The following is a 19,093-nucleotide window of genomic DNA, read 5'->3' as shown; positions in this document are numbered from 1 at the left end:
CAATTTATTCCCAATACTTTACCACACAGTTGTCCTTTAAAGTGTCCCAAAACTGCCACAAAATGAGCTCGGAACTGAAGATATTCAGAAAGTGCCGCCCCCTTGTTCGTGACGTCACGCCAGGATACAAACTACCCTGCTCCAGAATCAAAACAATGGCTTCAGAGAGTTCAGATTTGGAGAATATGCTTTCTTGTTACTCATCCAGTTATGAATATGATTCAAATACAGTAAAGTCTCGTTATATCGATATCGGATATATCGATAGTCCCGGTTATATCGATACTATTTCTATGCACGCACGGAGAAAATTACATGCAAACAGGGTCGGATATATCGATAGTCCCGGTTATATCGATATTTTTTCGGACTCCCTTGAATATCGATATAACGAGACTATACTGTAGTTCTGAAGAGGAAAGCATAAATGTTTGCAATCGATTAAAGAAGTCCTTCCGTATCAATTCGAGCCGTCTGGACTCCAATGTAGCGCCCGGAAATTGCACAAGATGGCACACAAGCTCCGTTGGAAATGGGCAATTTGTCCGCTGGGAATTTGTGTAAACTTACACCTTCTTTATGCGTGTTATCGCAATTGGCTGCGACACACAACGATTCACCATCGCGTTATTGATGTAGTTTTCCTTCTAATTTCACGGTCAACGCAGTGTCTTCAGATGAAAAAAAGTACCCAAAATGCATTGTGTGTCGTTTTCTCGGTCACGGGTGTTTGTGTTTTCCCTCTAATTTCGCCATCAACATGGATCAACACGATGTTTTCAGACCAAACAAAGGACCCAAAATGCATTGTGTGTCGCTTTCTTGGTCAGGGGCGTTCCCTCCGTGACGTCACGTACGGACTCGTCACCAACTGGAAAACAAGACTTCCTGAATATTCAGCGAGAGTCTTAAAACGTAAGATATATCTATATGCAGTGGAATCTTTGTAAAATGCGCTCAGTAGAAGTGATTTTTTCAAATTATGGACACAACTTGTCCGGAGGTGTCGATTGCCCTTAAAGCACCATCAAAGTCTCGGGTGGCTCAGCCACTGAAACTGTAGCTGTAATTGAACTTCCTCGACACATCACCCATTGATTTTTTTCGTTGTTGTTGTAGTTCTTCTCCTTGTCTTTAATTCGCATTAACGCCTCGACTATCGAGTAGTTGGCAGGCACGGGATCATGTGTTCGTTCGTAGCGGGTAAAAAGATTATCATCATGCTAGCATGTGAAACGATTGAGAGAAGGGAGGAGGGGGTGGCGGCTTGGAACAAAAAAGGTGTTGTAAGTGTTAGATATGCTTTCATAAGATTATCCACAGCGAAGGCTTCTGTTTGGACTCTGTGTGTTGAGATTTTTTTTATTTCCCGGTTCAAAATGAACGAAGAAAAAAAATGGCGAAATGATCATACCGTCACTTGACAGGATCTATGATGCCAATACCTGACCTGTACCTCATACCAAACCTGTAGTTTTTGCGTTTGATGTTCGGGTTTGTTCCAGTACGCAAGAGCAAACAACAACAACCAGTTTGTTTGGAAGAGCCACAGTCTCGCCTTGATTGCGGTTATTGGCATCTATGATGCTGATAATCCAAAAAATAATTGCAATGAATTGGATTCTGGATACTCTGTAACAGGTTGACTGACAAGATGACAGATTTTTAAGACGTCTTGAGAATCTGTTAGCTGGCTATCTTGTTATCTAGCTGGCTATCTAGATAATAATAATAATAATAATAATAATACATTTCATTTCTAAGCACCTTTCAAAACTCTCAAGGACACTTCACAGTCACAGGATAGGTAGCTAGATTAATAGATAGCCAATAGATAGCAAATAGCTAGCTTCTGTATCTATTCGCTATATTGCTGGCTAGATATTGGCTATCTATTCGCTAGGTATTGGCTATCTATTCGCTCGCTATTAGCTATCTGTTCGCCGGCTATTAGCTATCTGTTCGCTGGCTGTTAGCTATTTATTCGCTATGTAGTATCTCGAAGGTGAGCTATTTGGCTGGCTATTAGCTATCTATTGGCTATCTTTCAACAGTAGCCAAAATGGAACTGTATAGTGCCACTTAGCAGTTTTTTTTTTTTTGACAACGATACTAGTGCAGCGTGTTCTACCGGAAACAAATTCCTTGTGTGTTCTACATACTTGGCAATAAAGATGATTCTGATTCTGATTCTGGTAGGTAGCTAGCTAGCTTACTATCTGTTTGAGTTACTTCCGGGTTGAGTAAACGCTGGCGCGTGTGGCTGCCACTGTTTACCCACAGAAAAACATGTCCTGTGACTGTAAAGTGACCTTGAGAGTTTTGAAAGGCGCTGATAAATGAAATGTATTATTATTATTATTATTGTTATCATTATTATTAAAATTTAAACAGCTTCTTCCCCCAAGCCATTAACTCTTTGAACTCTTTGAACTCTTTCAACAGTAGCCCAAATGCAACTGTATAGCGCCACTTAGCAATTTTTTGATGATGATACTAGTGCAGCGTGTTCTACCGGAAACAAATTCCTTGTGTGTTCTACATACTTGGCAATAAAGATGATTCTGATTCTGATACAGATTTTTATTATTCTAATAATTAGAATCATCGGAGCAGGATATGTCCCGCAGGAAATAAGGAGAATGAAATCATGTGGAATCAGAGGGTTACGTTAGGGCGCTGAGGATTGAGGGCTGGGCTCTTGTTCAACAAATCAACCTCAACATCCGTCTGCCGCCAGCTTGTTTTGCACATTTGGTTCCCGCCGTGCCGGACGAATTATCTTATTCCGTCCACCTTTGATGACTTGAATGCGTTGAGTCATCCGTTACCGTATCGTGTTGCTTTGAATTGAATTTAAAACAGAAAATACTCCAGGGGGTTTGGGTCTCAGAACTAAAAGAATCATACTTGTTCTTCAAAGTCCGTTCCCTGCCAACCATTGAGAGCAAGTTTTTACATGTAGTCCCTCCCGCCTGCCTTGTTTTTGAAGAATCAGACATATCTCCAGTTTGATCCCCCATAGATCATATCATAGGCCCACAGCTCTAGTCATAGTCATAGTCTTGCTGGCTCTCGGTGTCTTGATGCGACGCCATTTTTCATTTTCAGTCGAGTAGGACAATGCGTGTGGTCGAAAAGTCGCTGGCCCTGTTGGTGTTTATTGTTTTTCCATTTTGATCAAAAATGGGGGCGGGGGGCGGAGCTTGTCGAACGTCAGTCAACGCGATATGTGGTGCGATAAGGCCATTTAAGAACCACTTTGGCAAAACAAGTCCGATATATTGCAAGGCACGACATAAGCTAAATCCTCCGCGTTGAGTGAATGCTGGCGCGTGTGGCTGCCGCTGCTCACCCACAGAAAAACTTATCCTGTGACTGTAAAGTGACCTTGAGAGTTTTGAAAGGCGCTTATAAATGAAATTTATTATTATTATTATTATTATTATTATTATTATTATTATTGAAGCATTTTTTAGATGGAAGAGGAAATTATCAAAGCCTCATTTTCACCAGTGGATCAGGGATATCATTGTGAAATGTGCACATCTGCTAGAAGCTCCATGTTGAAAGCAAAGACAGAGACAATCTCTTTTCGTCAATGGATGTGACCATTGACGAGAAGAGATTGTCACCCATCTCCTGTCCCACGTAAATCCGCTTCAATTCCAAGCCGCGACAGTTCCTCATACGCATCGGCGCTGGGAACCATAAAAGAAAACAATTTAACCTCAACATGATTAGCTGTCCACTGTTGTAATTAACCACTTTCCCTGAAAGGGTAACTCACATCAAAATCAGAGTTTTTCGAATGTATTCGGACAGCTGGATTTTGGAAACAAGCTAGCCTTGTTCCAAAATCCCAAAACATTTGTTATACAATCCAGAAAACACTTGGACGCGGCGTTCGTCTTCGGGCCTGTTGACTCATTTTTGACTCACTGTAAACGAGTTCCATTGTATTTATTTATTTTCCCATTTTTTTGTTTTCCGTCCTTGGCCTACTTTTCAGTGGTGTGTCTGATTTTAGGGCGGGGGGAGGGGGGGGGGGGGTTAAAAATAAAATAAAAATAAAAAAATAACATGGCCTACCGACTTACCACATTCGCTTTCAAAAATACCCCAATGGATTAAAAAAACACATGGCAACATCACAAAATGATGAAGACATAATGTGAGTTACTAATGCATCCTTAACAATAACAATAATAAAAATAATGATAATGATAATGATAATGATAATGATAATGATAATAATGATAATTATAATAAGAATAACAATAAAAATGATAAGAGTGATAGGAGTGATGGAGTGATGATAATGATAATGATCATCATACAGATAATAATAGTGAGAATAATAACAGTGATAATGATAATAATAATAATAATAATTATGCCAATAATAATAATAATAATAATAATAATGATAATAATGATATTATTAATAATAATAATAATAATAATAATAATAATACAACAATAATAATAATAACAATAATGATAATGATAATTATAATAAGAATAACAATAAAAATGAAAGGAGTGATGGAGTGATGATAATGATAATGATCATCATACAGATAATAATAGTGAGAATAATAATAGTGATAATGATAATAATAATAATGATAATTATGCCAATAATAATAATAAATAATAATGATATTATTATTATTATTATTATTATTATTATTAATAATAATAATAATAATAATACAACAATAATAATAATAAAAATAATGATAATGATAATTATAATAAGAATAACAATAAAAATGATAAGAGTGATAGGAGTGATGGAGTGATGATAATGATCATGATAATGATCATCATACAGATAATAATAGTGAGAATAATAATAGTGATAATGATAATAATAATAATGATAATTATGCCAATAATAATAATAATAATAATGATATAATGATATTAATAATAATAATAATAATAATACAATAATAATAATAAAAATAATGATAATGATAATTATAATAAGAATAAGAATAAAAATGATAAGTGTGACAGGAGTGATGGAGTGATAAGAGTGATAATAATGACAATGATAATGATAATGATAATGATCATCATACAGATAATAATAGTGAGAATAATAATAGTGATAATGATAATAATAATCATGACAATTATGCCAATAATAATAATAGTGATTATGGTAACATTAATAATAATATCAACAATTATAATAATGATAATAATACCAACAATAATAATAACAATCATTATTATTAATATAATGATAATAATAATATCAATAGTAGTAATATGAATCATAATAATAATAATAGTGAATATGATAATGATAATAATAATAATAATACTGCCAACAACAACAATAATAGTTATTATAAGATTAAAAATCCTAATAATAATAATAATAGTAACAATCCACAAAATTATTTCTCTTGTCATCGCAACTTGCTTTTCTCCTCTCAGTTTGACTTCGTTGGCCCCTTTTCAGTCATTTTTACCAAATTGTCATACACACAAAAAAAGGAAATCAACCATGGTAACGACACTAATAACGTCTGTGTGATTTGGTGTACAACCCCGCCACCTAAAAAACAACAACAACAAAAAAAGTGTAATCAACTCATACCTAAAAGTTAAAATTGTCGAAAAGTGTTTATTTTATTTTATTTTATTTAAACTCGGATCAATTTGTTATTTGCGGTTGGAGTAATTTTCACATGGGATAGTTGTTCCATCTCACCCTATAAATCCAACTGTTATTTTCGTGATCAATGAAGGCATCATTGTGTCCTTCTGGTTGTGAGTAGAGGGGAGGGGAGGGGGGATACAAAATCATGTGACTTATAGAGCACATCTCATGTTGCCTGAGAGTGGTGATGATTTTATTATTTTTTTTAATTGTTTTTTTGAAATTATGGAAATCTCACATGTCAGGGTCCAGAAAAATGACAGATGACTTTTATTTCTAACTGTATGTATTTTTTCATTCTGGATGTCTTAAGTTAGTCATTTCTGTTATTTCCTCACGGGTCAGTTTTTTTATTTTTTATTTTTGGTAATTTTTTTGGTGACTTTTCTCCAGGCAGGTGAGTAACAGCTCGTGAGGATTATCATGAAACTATCCCCTCCCCTAGGCCCTCTCCGTCTATTCAAATATTGTCATAGTCAACGACTGCACTGTGTTACCTAAAAAAAAATGGTAACAATACAGAGTGGCGCTCTTGTTTCAACAACATCCAGTTTCAAAGTATAACTGCCAGTAAATGGTGCATATTAGCATTCTAGTAAACCACGAGGTGAACGCGTTCGTATGACCTCAAATAACCCGTGCATAGAGGAAACTGTGGATGTTAATTCAATATTCTCGATATTCATTCGATTTGCTACTGTAAAATGTAAATTTCTCCACTGCGAGACTAATAAAGGCAAATCCAATCCAATCCAAATCCAACTCATTTTAAAGGACAACCGACGCCGACGAAGTTGTCCATAATTTGTAAAATCACTTCAAATGACTTCTACTGAGCGTATTTTACAAAGATTCCACCGCATATAGCTATATTTTACGTTTTAAGACTCGCACTGAATATTCAGGAAGTCTTGTTTTCGAGTTGATGACGATCCCCACGTGACGTCACTGAAGGAACGCCCCCGACCGAGAAAGCGACACACAGTGCATGAAACTACTATTTGATACTAGTTGACACAATTTCCCAGCAGATAAATCACCCCATTTCCAACGGAGCTTCAGACCCATCTTGTGCATTTTCTGGGACGCTACATTGGAGTCCAGACGGCTCGAATTGATACGGAAGGACTTCATTAATCGATTGCAAACATGTATGCTTTCCTCTTCAGAACTATTTGAATATATCCAGTTATATATATATATATATATATCCTCTTATATATAGATATATATGTATATATATATATATATGATATGTATATATATATAACTGGATGAGTAACAAGAAAGCATCTTCTACGAATCTGAAGCCATTGTCTTGATTCTAGAGCAAGACAAAATGTCCTGGTGTGACATCACGAACAAGGGGGCGGGACCTTCTGAAACTCGCGGGGTCATTTTGAAGTAGTTTTGGGACACTTTAACTCATTTTTATTGGTGTTTTGCATTTCACTAAAAATATCAGCCTGCATGTTTTGGGTGTTTTAGATCAGAGGTCCCCAGCCCCAGGGCCGCGGACCGGTACTGGTCCATGGGTCATTTGGTACCGGGCCGCGCAGAAAGAGTAATTTACATAAAATGAAAATTGAAAAATTACCAGATTACATCCGTCTATGACTTACTCTTGATGCATGTCAAAACGCTTGTCTAGGTCACGTGATACATACCGCCACTCTTTTAGCCCACCGTAAGGTAGCAAAATGAGTAAAAAACAAACGTCTTATTTTGTTGTATTTATCCGCAGGTTCGTGAAAATGTTGTGTGACATTAAACCGGTCCGTGGCGCAAAAATGGTTGGGGATCACTGTTTTAGATGCTATCAAACGTTTTTCTGATGGCAGTTAGTAAAGAAAAAAATGGTGTCGGTTGTCCTTTATATCGGATGTCTAGAATATCCAATAAATGCTCAAATACTTTTCGTGACGAAGAGACCGTTGTCATTTCGCCTGAAGACTCCCGGATATTTTCAAGCATCTGTTCCAGTTTACAGTCTTAGCTTAGTGCGGATCTCACGGGACGATAGCAAACGTTCCGAAATGCGAAACATCTGTTCTTGACCAGGTTTCCCGATGTTTGGAGTTTAGGGGTAACTCCATGCCACCTTCGCTGTACTCTCGGTTTAAACTTTGGAGGGAAAACACGGACGGGCGAGGTTGGACTGGATTACATCAATGTGATGTTTTTCTATTTCTGCTTAAAGCACTTTGTGATTAATGTGAATGTTCTGGGTAGTTTTGAGGAATTTGCTTTTTTTTGGATGTTTATGTTATTATATACTTTATATCCCATTTCTAAATCGCGGCGTTTAGAAGTGATTTGTTGGACTCCTAACTTTGCTGTGTTTGAATTGCAGCGCATTTTAGCGCACCAAACAAGTGCGAAATGGAATTCAATCAAACCTGAAACTCAAGCCGACCCTCAAACCGGTCTAAACTACCCTTGAACCATAACCGTGATCGTAACTTTAACATTACTCCACAATTTATCCGTATTGAACCGGAATCCAAACGAACCTTATCCCTAATGCCCCTCTCACCCCTTTAATAATAATAATAATAATAATAATAATAATAATAATAATAATAATAATAATAATAATAATAATAATAATAATAATAATAGTACATTACATTTTAAGCAAGTTTCAAAGCTCTCAATGACACTTTACAGTCACAGACAAGCATAGGTACTATAATAAATAAAATATAATCACAAATAGAATGCAATAAATAAAATACAATTATAAATAGAAACAAGAGAGAGAGCTACACAGAAAATGCAATTTTAAATAGTTGGGTTTTGAGATGGGACTTGAAGGTGGGATGTTACGAATGTTGGGAGGAAGTGAGTTCCAAAGTTTGGGGGTAGAGCATCTGAAAGCTCTGTCCCCCATCGTGCTGAGACGGGCAGGGGGGGGGGGGGCACACAGAGGCGGAGGGCGGAAGAGGATCTGAGGGAACGACAGGGAATAGAAATTTGAAGAAGGTCAGATAGGTATGCGGGGGCAAAGTTATGGATAGCTTTAAATGTATAAAGACACATTTTAAAGTTGATTCTATATTTGACCGGTAGCCAGTGGAGCTCTTGGAGGACGGGGGTGATGTGGTGAAAGGATGAGGTTCTGGTGATTATACAAGCTGAAGAATTCTGGACGAGTTGAAGTTTGTGGAGAAGTTTCTGAGGGACACCAAAGAGAAGTGAAATGCAATCGTCAATCCGGGAGGTGACAAGACTATGAACGAGGATGGCAGTGGTGTGAGGAGTGAGAGACGGGCGAAGACGATTGATATTGCGTAGGTGGAAGTACGCAGACCGATTTAAGTTATTTATATGGGAGTGGAAAGATAGTGTGTCAACCCGGGCTATGGTTGGTTTTCTCCAGGTCCTCCGGTTTCCTCCCACGTTCCAAAAACATGCATGGCAGGGTGATTGAACACTCTAAAATTGTTCACAGGTATGAGTGTCCAAAACCGTTTGTCTCTGTGCCCTACGATTGGCTGGCAACCAATTCAAGGTGTCCTACGCCTAGTGCCCAAAGACGGTTACGATAGGCTCCAGCATCCCCTCCGACCCTAGTGAGAAATCAGCGGTATGGATAATGGATGAATGGATGGAAGTACCCGGAGTACCCTAAGAAAACCCACTCAGCCCCATGGAGAACATACTAACTCCACACAGGGATATCGGATCTGTGAGTTTTGATACGCGAAACACTTATCACCGGGTTGCCCACCTTGTTATGACTACAGTAAAGTCTCGTTATATCGATATCGGATATATCGATAGTCCCGGTTATATCAGAATCAGAATCAGAATCAGAATCAGAATACCTTTATTCGTCCCGCAATGGGGAAATTTGAATAATATCGATACTATTTCTATGCACGCACGGAGAAAATTACATGCAAACAGGGTCGGATATATCGATAGTCCCGGTTATATCGATATTTTTTCGGACTCCCTTGAATATCGATATAACGAGACTTTACTGTAGTTTCATAAAACCTCAAAATTCTTAATCCATCTTGATTATTTCAACGGTTACCTTCAAACGCAAAATACTATTTGATTCTATCCTTCTGACTACTAATTTAATCATTTCAGGGACTGTGGTTACTGCAGTGGATAGTCACTACCAAATTCCGGGATGCATGTAAAGGCTAATGGTCACTCAGTTTGCCTCACCGGCCTTGAACCTCACACACACGCACTGCCTGATTCCTACCCGAATCCAATCCTGGCCTTGAGCCTGACTCTCCTTTTAACCTTAACCTGAACCTAATCCTTCACCCTAGTCCTCCAAGTGTCTTCCTTAGGCTTGCACAGTTAGCTCCTTGCTATCTGTGGACCCTTTCTGCAGTCAAATATAGAATCAACTTTCTTTATACGTTTAAAGCTATCCATCACCTTGCCCCCCCATTACGGTGAAACAATATATAACCTTTTTGGGGCAAAAAAAAATATTGTTAATAATGTGTACATTCGTCGTAACAAAGCATTCAAGTTTGACCCTGAAAGCAATTTGTAAACATCTCAAGGATAAGTCTGAGGGTCTGTTTGACATCAGGTAATGCATGGTAAATATACTTTGGAGTTACAACTGTGTTTATTTTAGATTTAAATGACAAATGCATGAAAACCCGTTGAACTTTTTTAGAGGGGGGGACGACGACAATATTATGTATTTTCATTTTTCTTGGGGCAATACGCATTGTTTGATGCAGGATTGCTTGAGCGCTAAATTCCATAAGTTGTTTTTCGGAAGGGTTTTAAGATCTTGACCCATCTATTTCCGCCAACGGTCAGACATTTTCAAGACGAGATCTTTGCATAATAACAATCAAATGTTTAGCCACGCTTTTAACTGAGAAAATCCATGACCTTGTACTTACAAGAAGAATTTGCTGAAATGGTCGAACAACCTGAAATCTCCAGAAAAATATTGCCGAAGTACTCAAATGGAAACCAGATACACTGATATCTTGGTTTACGAAGGTTTCGGTTTACGAATGTTAAATTTCTAGGAATTTTACCTTGGTATACGAACTTTGCTTTGGCATATGAACTTTTTTCGTACAAGAGCTGCCTCATTGAGTGAGGTGTCTTTCGCGAACGAGTCCCGTTCTTCTAACAACAAAATGGCAGCCGACTGTTCCACTCCATTCCATCAAGCCATCAACGACCAATCACAAAGGTAAATAAAATGACTTTATTATACCGTACAGTTTATTTATTTAATTATAATACCATAGCACATTTATTATACATAAAATAAGGTATATTTTGTGTAGTTTTACGACTTAGAAAATTAGAAAATTATGTTTTATGGGGACCTGGGAACGGATTATTCTCATTTTAATGGTTTCCTATTGGAAAGTATTTTTTGGGATACACACTTTTCACCTTACACACTCTTTCTGGGAACCAATTAAGTTCGTAAGCCAAGGTATCACTGTAGTATGATTGGGATGATAGCTTTCTCCCCACAATTTTTTTCCAGGAATTTCTGCGACTCAACTGCTCTGAATTCACAGAATGAGAGAAATCGCTTAATAAATACCCAAAGAAAGAAAATGGCAGTACAGTTCGACTGCACTTTCTGTGAGATTTGGCTAGATTTAGTTAACCCACTCATATGCCACAAAAGATTGAAAGCTAGCTAGCTAGCTAATAGATAGCTAGACAGCTAATAAATAGCTAGCTAGATAGATATCACTCTGTCGGATTCACTGCCCTCTGTCTTTGCTTTGTCCTGGTCTAAAGTTACCTCGACTCAATGCGTCTATTTCCGAACATTATAAAAATGAATAAATAAATCATTTTTTTTCCTTTTCATCCCGTTATCTGATTGATTCCCTAATGATAGTCGAGCCACCTGGAAAAAGACTCATTCTCACGATCTTCGCGTTTTATGTTGTATTTTTTTTTGAGACTTTCTTTGTATCAGTCCATCTTATGAAAGCCGTTTATCTCCCCGGTAAGGCCCTGAGGGCTCGGAGTGCCTGTGACACCCACAGCTGGAGATCACATGAATGGCAGAGTGTTGCGCTCGCAGCCACATTCGGAAATTAAAAAAAAAGCACATGACATATCCGAGCAGGCCAATAGCACACGCATGACAAAGAGACAAACAAGACATGCATATGTGCACTTGTTGACTAAATATCTTTGTATGCGATGAAGCGCCCATGTTGAGTGTGCGCGTGTAAATGTGTGTGTGAGGCAAAGACACGATTGGGGATACTATTTCATGATTGATATCACCTGCGAAGCGAGCTGATCATGTGATACCCGGAAATTGTGAAGCCTTTTTAAGAGCATGCGCAGAATAAAATATTTGTCGAGTTCCCAGACGAATGATTGACACAACTGCGCATCATTTTTCTATGTATTATAGAAATAGATACGGTGTAAATAGATAATTAGTAATATAATAAAATAGTAAATAGATAATTAGGTATGTAAATAAGTAAATACATTAATACACAAACACATATAAATAAACAATAAATACATGCATAGGTAAATAGATAAATAATAAATAAACAAATAACAAATAAATGCGTAAATAAGCGACCACATAAATAACTAGGAAAATAAATAAAAAAATAAATACAAGCATTAGCAAATGAATAAATAAATAAATAAGCAGATAAATAAACAAAATAATAGATAAATAAATAAGGAAGCAAACAAGTAAGTAAAAAAATAAATACATAGATAAATAAACAACAAATAAATTAATAAACACATGCAAATAAATAACAATATGAATAAATAAATAGCTGGATAAATATAAATACATACATCCATGCATACATACAAGCATACATGTACGTACATAAACAACAGATAAATACATAAATGAATAAATAAATAACTAAGCAAATGAGTAAATAAATAAATAAAGTAGTAAATAAATTAGTAAATAAACTAGTAAATACATTAGTAAATAAATTAGTAAATAAATAGGGCCTTCGCTAAGATACACTGCGGAAGAACCAATTTTTTTGGAGCTACTCTGGAGCACAGACTTCCTGTCAACTATTTATGTGTTTATTTATTTACGTATTTAGTTATTCATTTATTTATTGTTTATTTACTACCCCAATCCCCTTCCAATACAACAGTCTGATGAATTTGAAATTGCTGAGTGATGGTGTGTTGTATCATCATCTAGGCCCTTTTGACACTGACACGCAGAGTTGAGGCGAAAAAATCGTTTCGGCGCGGTAACAGCGACGGATATAAATCGCTTTAATGTACGGCACACATTATGAAAACAACACAGCGAAGACCTAGACGAAAGGCTATTTTATGATTGAAAAAAAAACGTTTTGTGTTTTTTTTTTTATCCTGCATCAGAATCATTTCACGATACCGTCTTGATGGAAGCCGGAAGCACATTGATCAAGTACCTTGGCTTACAAACTTAATTGGTTCCCAGACAAACTGTGGAAGGCGAAAAGTGTGTATCCCAAAAATTAATTTGCCATAGGAAACCATTAAAATGAGAATAATCCTTTCCCAGGTCCCCATAAAACGTAATTTTCTACTTTCTAATTTTCTAAGCCTTAAAACGACACAAAATATACAGTAAAGTCTCGTTATATCGATATCGGATATATCGATAGTCCCGGTTATATCGATACTATTTCTATGCACGCACGGAGAAAATTACATGCAAACAGGGTCGGATATATCGATAGTCCCGGTTATATCGATATTTTTTCGGACTCCCTTGAATATCGATATAACGAGACTTTACTGTACCTTATTTTACATACATATAATAAATGTGCTATGGTATTATAATTAAAGAAATAAACTGTACTATATAATAATGTCGTTGATGGCTTGATGGAATGGAGTGGCCACTTTCATTAGCATTAAACACATGATGAGGAACGTAACCTTCTTCTTTCACCATTTTGAGAAATGATCGCTTGTACTGTAGGTGCTTTCTCTGCAGTAATTTTATCTAGTTCCACATCAATTGTATTCTGTTTAGCTGGGTTGATAGCTTTTTGCACCAAGTGTACAGATGGCTTGTGCGGGTTGTTTGTGGAGCCTGATTGATGGGATATATTAACCTTGCAGTCTATACTCTGCCTTTGAACTATCAAAGTTGAAACTCTTTCATTGTCGTCTGCCTGTCTCTTTAATGTTTAAACCACCCTCCTTCACTGCCGCTTTCTTGACCAATCACGTGGCTTTAACCGAAGACCGTGGGAGGGGAATTGAGGACAAAAACAGTCGGCTGCCATTTTGTTGTTAGAAGAACCAGCTCGTTCTCGAACGATACATCACTCATTGAGGCAGCTCCGTGTACGGAAAAAAGTTCGTATGCCAAGGTAAAATTTTCATAAATGTAACGTTCGTAAACCGAAAAGTTCATAAGCCAAGGGGTTCGTACACCGAGGTATCACTGTACCTTTGTGATGTGACGTCAAAACAACGTTAAACGCCATATTTGTACAGACATACAAATTATATTTAGGCAGTAAAAAAATTGGATTCAAACTCGCCCTGCAGAATAAATTATCCACGGTGAATTTCAGAGGATATGATCAATTTTACAGAAGCATAATAACAACATATGCCATCGGACAATCAGAAACTTTGTGTTTCAATATACCCCCACTCCCACTCCCCCAATGAACGAGTCAATAAATATTTTCACTAAAAGTAGAAAAGGGGGTGAGTCAAGTGTTGTTTGCAGCACTCTCCCAGCCCGGAGCACTCTCATATGATTCCAAGTCTTCACAGTCATGAGTTTGCATGTTTTTCCTGGCCTTCAGGCTAGGTACCAAGTTAACGTTTCCAATTGGTCCATTCGACGGTCAACATATAAGGAGCGAAAGGTGCCATGTGGATAAGGGCCATGCGATTCCAAAAATCGCTATTTTGATTTAGGTTCCTTTGGAAAAAGAGGACAAAGATCATCAAGGTCAGAGTTCCTCAAACTTTAAAGGACAACCGACGCCCCGGACAAGTTGTGTCCATAATTTGTAAATTGGCTTCAAACTGACTTCTACTGAGCGTATTTTAATAAGATTCCACGGCATATAGCTATATTTTACCTTTTAAGACTCGTGCTGAATATTCCGGAAGTCTTGTTTTTGAGTTGGTGACGAGTCCGTACGTGACGTCACTGAAGGAACGCCCCTGACCGAAAAAAAGATTGTAGTAGTCTTTCCATCACGTCAATGCTTGTTTGGTCTGAAAACCTCGTGTTGCACCAGAAAGAGCCAGAAGAGGGCGTCCAAGCTCCATGTAAGGAATTTATCAGCCTGTGGAAACGGGCTGATTCATTCCTCACAGGAGCTCGGTGGCCATTTTCTGCCTCTTTTTTGGTGATACATTTCCCCCCAATGTTGCCTCAAAATGGCACGGAATAAAATCTTTAATTGATTGCAAACATGTATGCTTACCTCTTCAGAACTATTTAGCTATATTCATAACTGGATGTGTAATAAGAAAACATATTTTCCGAATCTGAAGCCATTGTTTTGCTTCACTAGCAATGCAAGACGTCTTGGCGTGACGTCACAAACTGGGGGCGGGACTTTCTGAAAATGCCCAATTCGCACCTCAATTGTTTGCAGATTTTGGAAACTTTAAGTCATTTTCATTGGTGTTTTGCATTTGAATAAAAATATCATACTGCGTGTTTTGGGTATTTTAGATGCTATAAAACGTTTTTCTGATGTCAGTTAAAAAAAAAAAAGTGACGTCGGTTGTCCTTTAAAGGACAACCGACGCCTCCGGACAAGTTGTGTACATAATTTGTAAAATCACTTCAAATGACTTCTACTGAGCGTTCTATGTATCTGAGTTACTTCCGGGTTGAGTGAACACTGGCGCGTGTGGCTGCCGCTGCTCACCCAGAGAAAGACATCCTGTGACACTAAAGTGACCTTGAGAGATTTGAAAAGCGCTCTTAAATGTAATGTTATTATTATTATTATTATTATTGCTTGTACAGGTTGTTTGTGGAGCCTGATTGATGTGATATTTTAACCTTGCAGTCTACACTCTGCCTTTGAACTATCAAAGTTGAAACTCTCTCACTGTCGTCTGCCTGTCTCTTTAACGTTTAAACCACCTCCCCTCACTGTTGCGTTCTTGACCAATCACGTGGCTTTAACCGAAGACTGGGGGCGGGGAATAGAGGACCAAAACAAGCCGGCTGCCATTTTCTTGTCAGGAGAAGGGGCTCGTTCGCGAACGACACATCACTCATTGTGGCAGCTCCATTGTATCCCGAAAAATAGTTTGTATGCCAAGGTAAAATTTTCATAAATTTAACGTTCGTAAACCGAAAAGTTCGTAAACCGAGGTATCACTGTACGGTAAACTCTTAGCGTCGACGGTTATTAGCTTTACGTTCTTGTTTGCAATTCGACGCTCTGCATTCCGGCTAGCGATTTGGTGTCCTACTTTGTCATTGCTAAGATAGTCCTGTTGCCGTGTACAATGGATGCATATCAAATACAGGCAAATGAAGTTGGTACAACTGATGAAAACGAAACAAAGGAGATTCCCACAGAGTCAAAGGCACAAGGACACCGCGGTCTTCCCGACGATCAGACAGTCAGGACTTCAGTGGAGGCAATAAAGCGTCACGTTTCACGCTGGGAGTGATGTTACATATCAAACACTCCCGCGGAGATGGCAAATCCAATTTTCTCTCACTTACTCGGCCAAATCAAAATCAAAATCCGATTTCGCCTCACTCTGGCGGGGATAAAACAACGCGCAATTAAATTCCCCTTCAATCGCTTTCACAACCGCTCGGCCTTGTACGTCTGTATTGTCGAGTGGTCTTTATTCGTCATATTGAACTAAGTTGCTGCTTTATGATACAATGCAGTGTATTTCTTTCATTACAATGCAGTAGCACATTTATTGTACATAGAATAAGGTATGTTGTGTGTAGTTTTAAGGCTTATTTAGTTGAAAAGTATATTTTATGGAAACCCGGGAACGGATTATTCCCATTTTAATGGTTTCCTATGGGAATTTATTTTTTGAGATACACACTTTTCGCCTTACACACTCTGTCTGGGAACCGATCTTTCCATAACTGTCTAGCTCATCCCGTATCATTTTTCATTTCATTTCAATCAAGTGTCATTTTTCCGTATTATTCTGTATCGTTCCACATCATTCCGTTTATTTCCATATCATTGCATAATATGAATCTACATGATTCCATATTCAGGGTTTTTTTTCATTCACACTCCTTTACTCCAAAAGTTGTATTTTTCTTGCGGGTTCATTAAATTACAAGTCGGTGATATCTTGAAAAGCTAGCTTGTTCTGTGATTAAGCTTATAACCCAGTTTTACCCTCCCCCCCTGGAAAAACACCACAATATTTTTTTGTAACATGTTAAATAAATACATCTCCATCTCAATGTATTTATTTATCAATCTATTTACAGTAAAGTCTCGTTATATCGATATCGGATATATCGATAGTCCCGGTTATATCGATACTATTTCTATGCACGCACGGAGAAAATTACATGCAAACAGGGTCGGATATATCGATAGTCCCGGTTATATCGATATTTTTTCGGACTCCCTTGAATATCGATATAACGAGACTTTACTGTATTTGTTTATAATTTATTTTTTTATTATTATTATTTTTATTATTTATGTACTTATTTAAACGTCTTTAGTTTTCCGCATTCAAAATTACAACTTACTGTTTTTTTTGTTGATTATTATGATATCAATTTTACTTTTATTTTTACTTTTATGGGGTGGATGAGGCAAAAAAAAAATGTTTTTTTTTTTTGCAACAAATCTACACGATATACAATTATCCCCAACCATTAACTCATTCACTGCCATTCACAAATTTATTTGGGAATAAAAAATAATACATAAAGCGCTGGTCCCAAAATTGTTTGGGTTTTATTTTTTCGTGCTTGGGTGCCAATAAAGCATTGGCCATGGCATCTGGCAATGTTTTTTCGTTTGCACAAGGGGGCAGCATTTCCCTTGTTTCCATGTGAGCGCTTTGTTCCAGCTTCAGCTGTAGTTCAAGTGCTATATAAACCAATATGTATGTATTGTATTGTATTGTATTGTATTGGATTGTACTGTATTGTATTGTATTGTGTTGTATTGTATTATCTTGTGTTGTGTTGTATTGTATTGTATTGTGAATTTTTCCGAGCCCTAGTTTGAATGGGCATTTGAATGAATGAATGAATAAATACTGAAATACTGAAATACATAAATGCATAAATACATAAATACACAATAAATAAATACACAAACAAATGGATACATATATAAATGGCTAAATATTTAAATTGATAAATATATAAATGGATAAATAAATACATGGATAAATATACATATATATATTTATACAAATTGATAAATAAATAAATACATATCTTTTTTATTTAAAATTGTCTTTTTAAACTTTTTTTCTAATTGTTGTATATATATATATATATATATATATATATATATATATATACACATTTTTGTGTGAAGCGAAATCTTATATATATATATATACAAAAAATAATAATAAAATACATTTTTGTGTATTGTCTGTCTAGTGTAAAAAAAAAATTATATATATATATATCTGCAATTATTTCATTTCACGCAAAAATGTATTTTATTATTATTTTTTTTACACTAGACACCATTTTGACCCCAGCCCCTTTTCTATATTTGACTCAGCAAAACTATTATTCCTCATTCTTGCTCTACTGTTCACATCGATGCGCACTTCCAGAAAAACTCCCACCGTGGTGTTTGTCATAAGACGAGACATCCGACAAAGTTGTCCCTTGTCCCGAGTCTCCTGTACAATTGTTGCTTTGAGCCTTCTGCATCTCCTTTTGTTTCCCTTCTTGCCTTCAGCTCTGACGTTTTGAACAAACGCTGTAACCCATATCATCTCCTTCACAATGCATTTTGGGTACTTTGTTTGGTCTTCATGTTGATCCGTGTTGATGGCAAAATTAGAAGGAAAAAACATAAATAACACAATGGTGAATCGTGTGTTGCACCAACACTACTATTTGATACTAGATGACCCATTTCCAATGGAGGTTGGGCGCCATCTTTTGCATTTTCTGGGACACTCCATGATGTCTTTGACGGCTCGAATTGATCCGGAAGGACTTCTTTAATCGATTGCAAACGTGTATGCTTTCCTCTTCAGAACTATTTGAATCATATTCATAACTGGATGAGTAAAAAGAAAGCATCTTCTCCGAATCTGAAGCCATTGTTTTGATTCTCGAGCAAGGCAGGACGTCCTTGCGTGACGTCACGAACAAAGGGGGCGGGATCTTCTGAAAATGAAACTTTCTGATGTCATTTTGAAGTAGTTTTGGGACACTTGAAGTCATTTTTATTGGTATTT

Source organism: Hippocampus bargibanti, linkage group LG07 (genome assembly GCF_051943395.1).
Source record: "Hippocampus bargibanti isolate YZ-2025 linkage group LG07, ASM5194339v1, whole genome shotgun sequence".
NCBI lineage: Eukaryota > Metazoa > Chordata > Actinopteri > Syngnathiformes > Syngnathidae > Hippocampus > Hippocampus bargibanti.
This window is presented reverse-complemented; position numbering follows the sequence as displayed.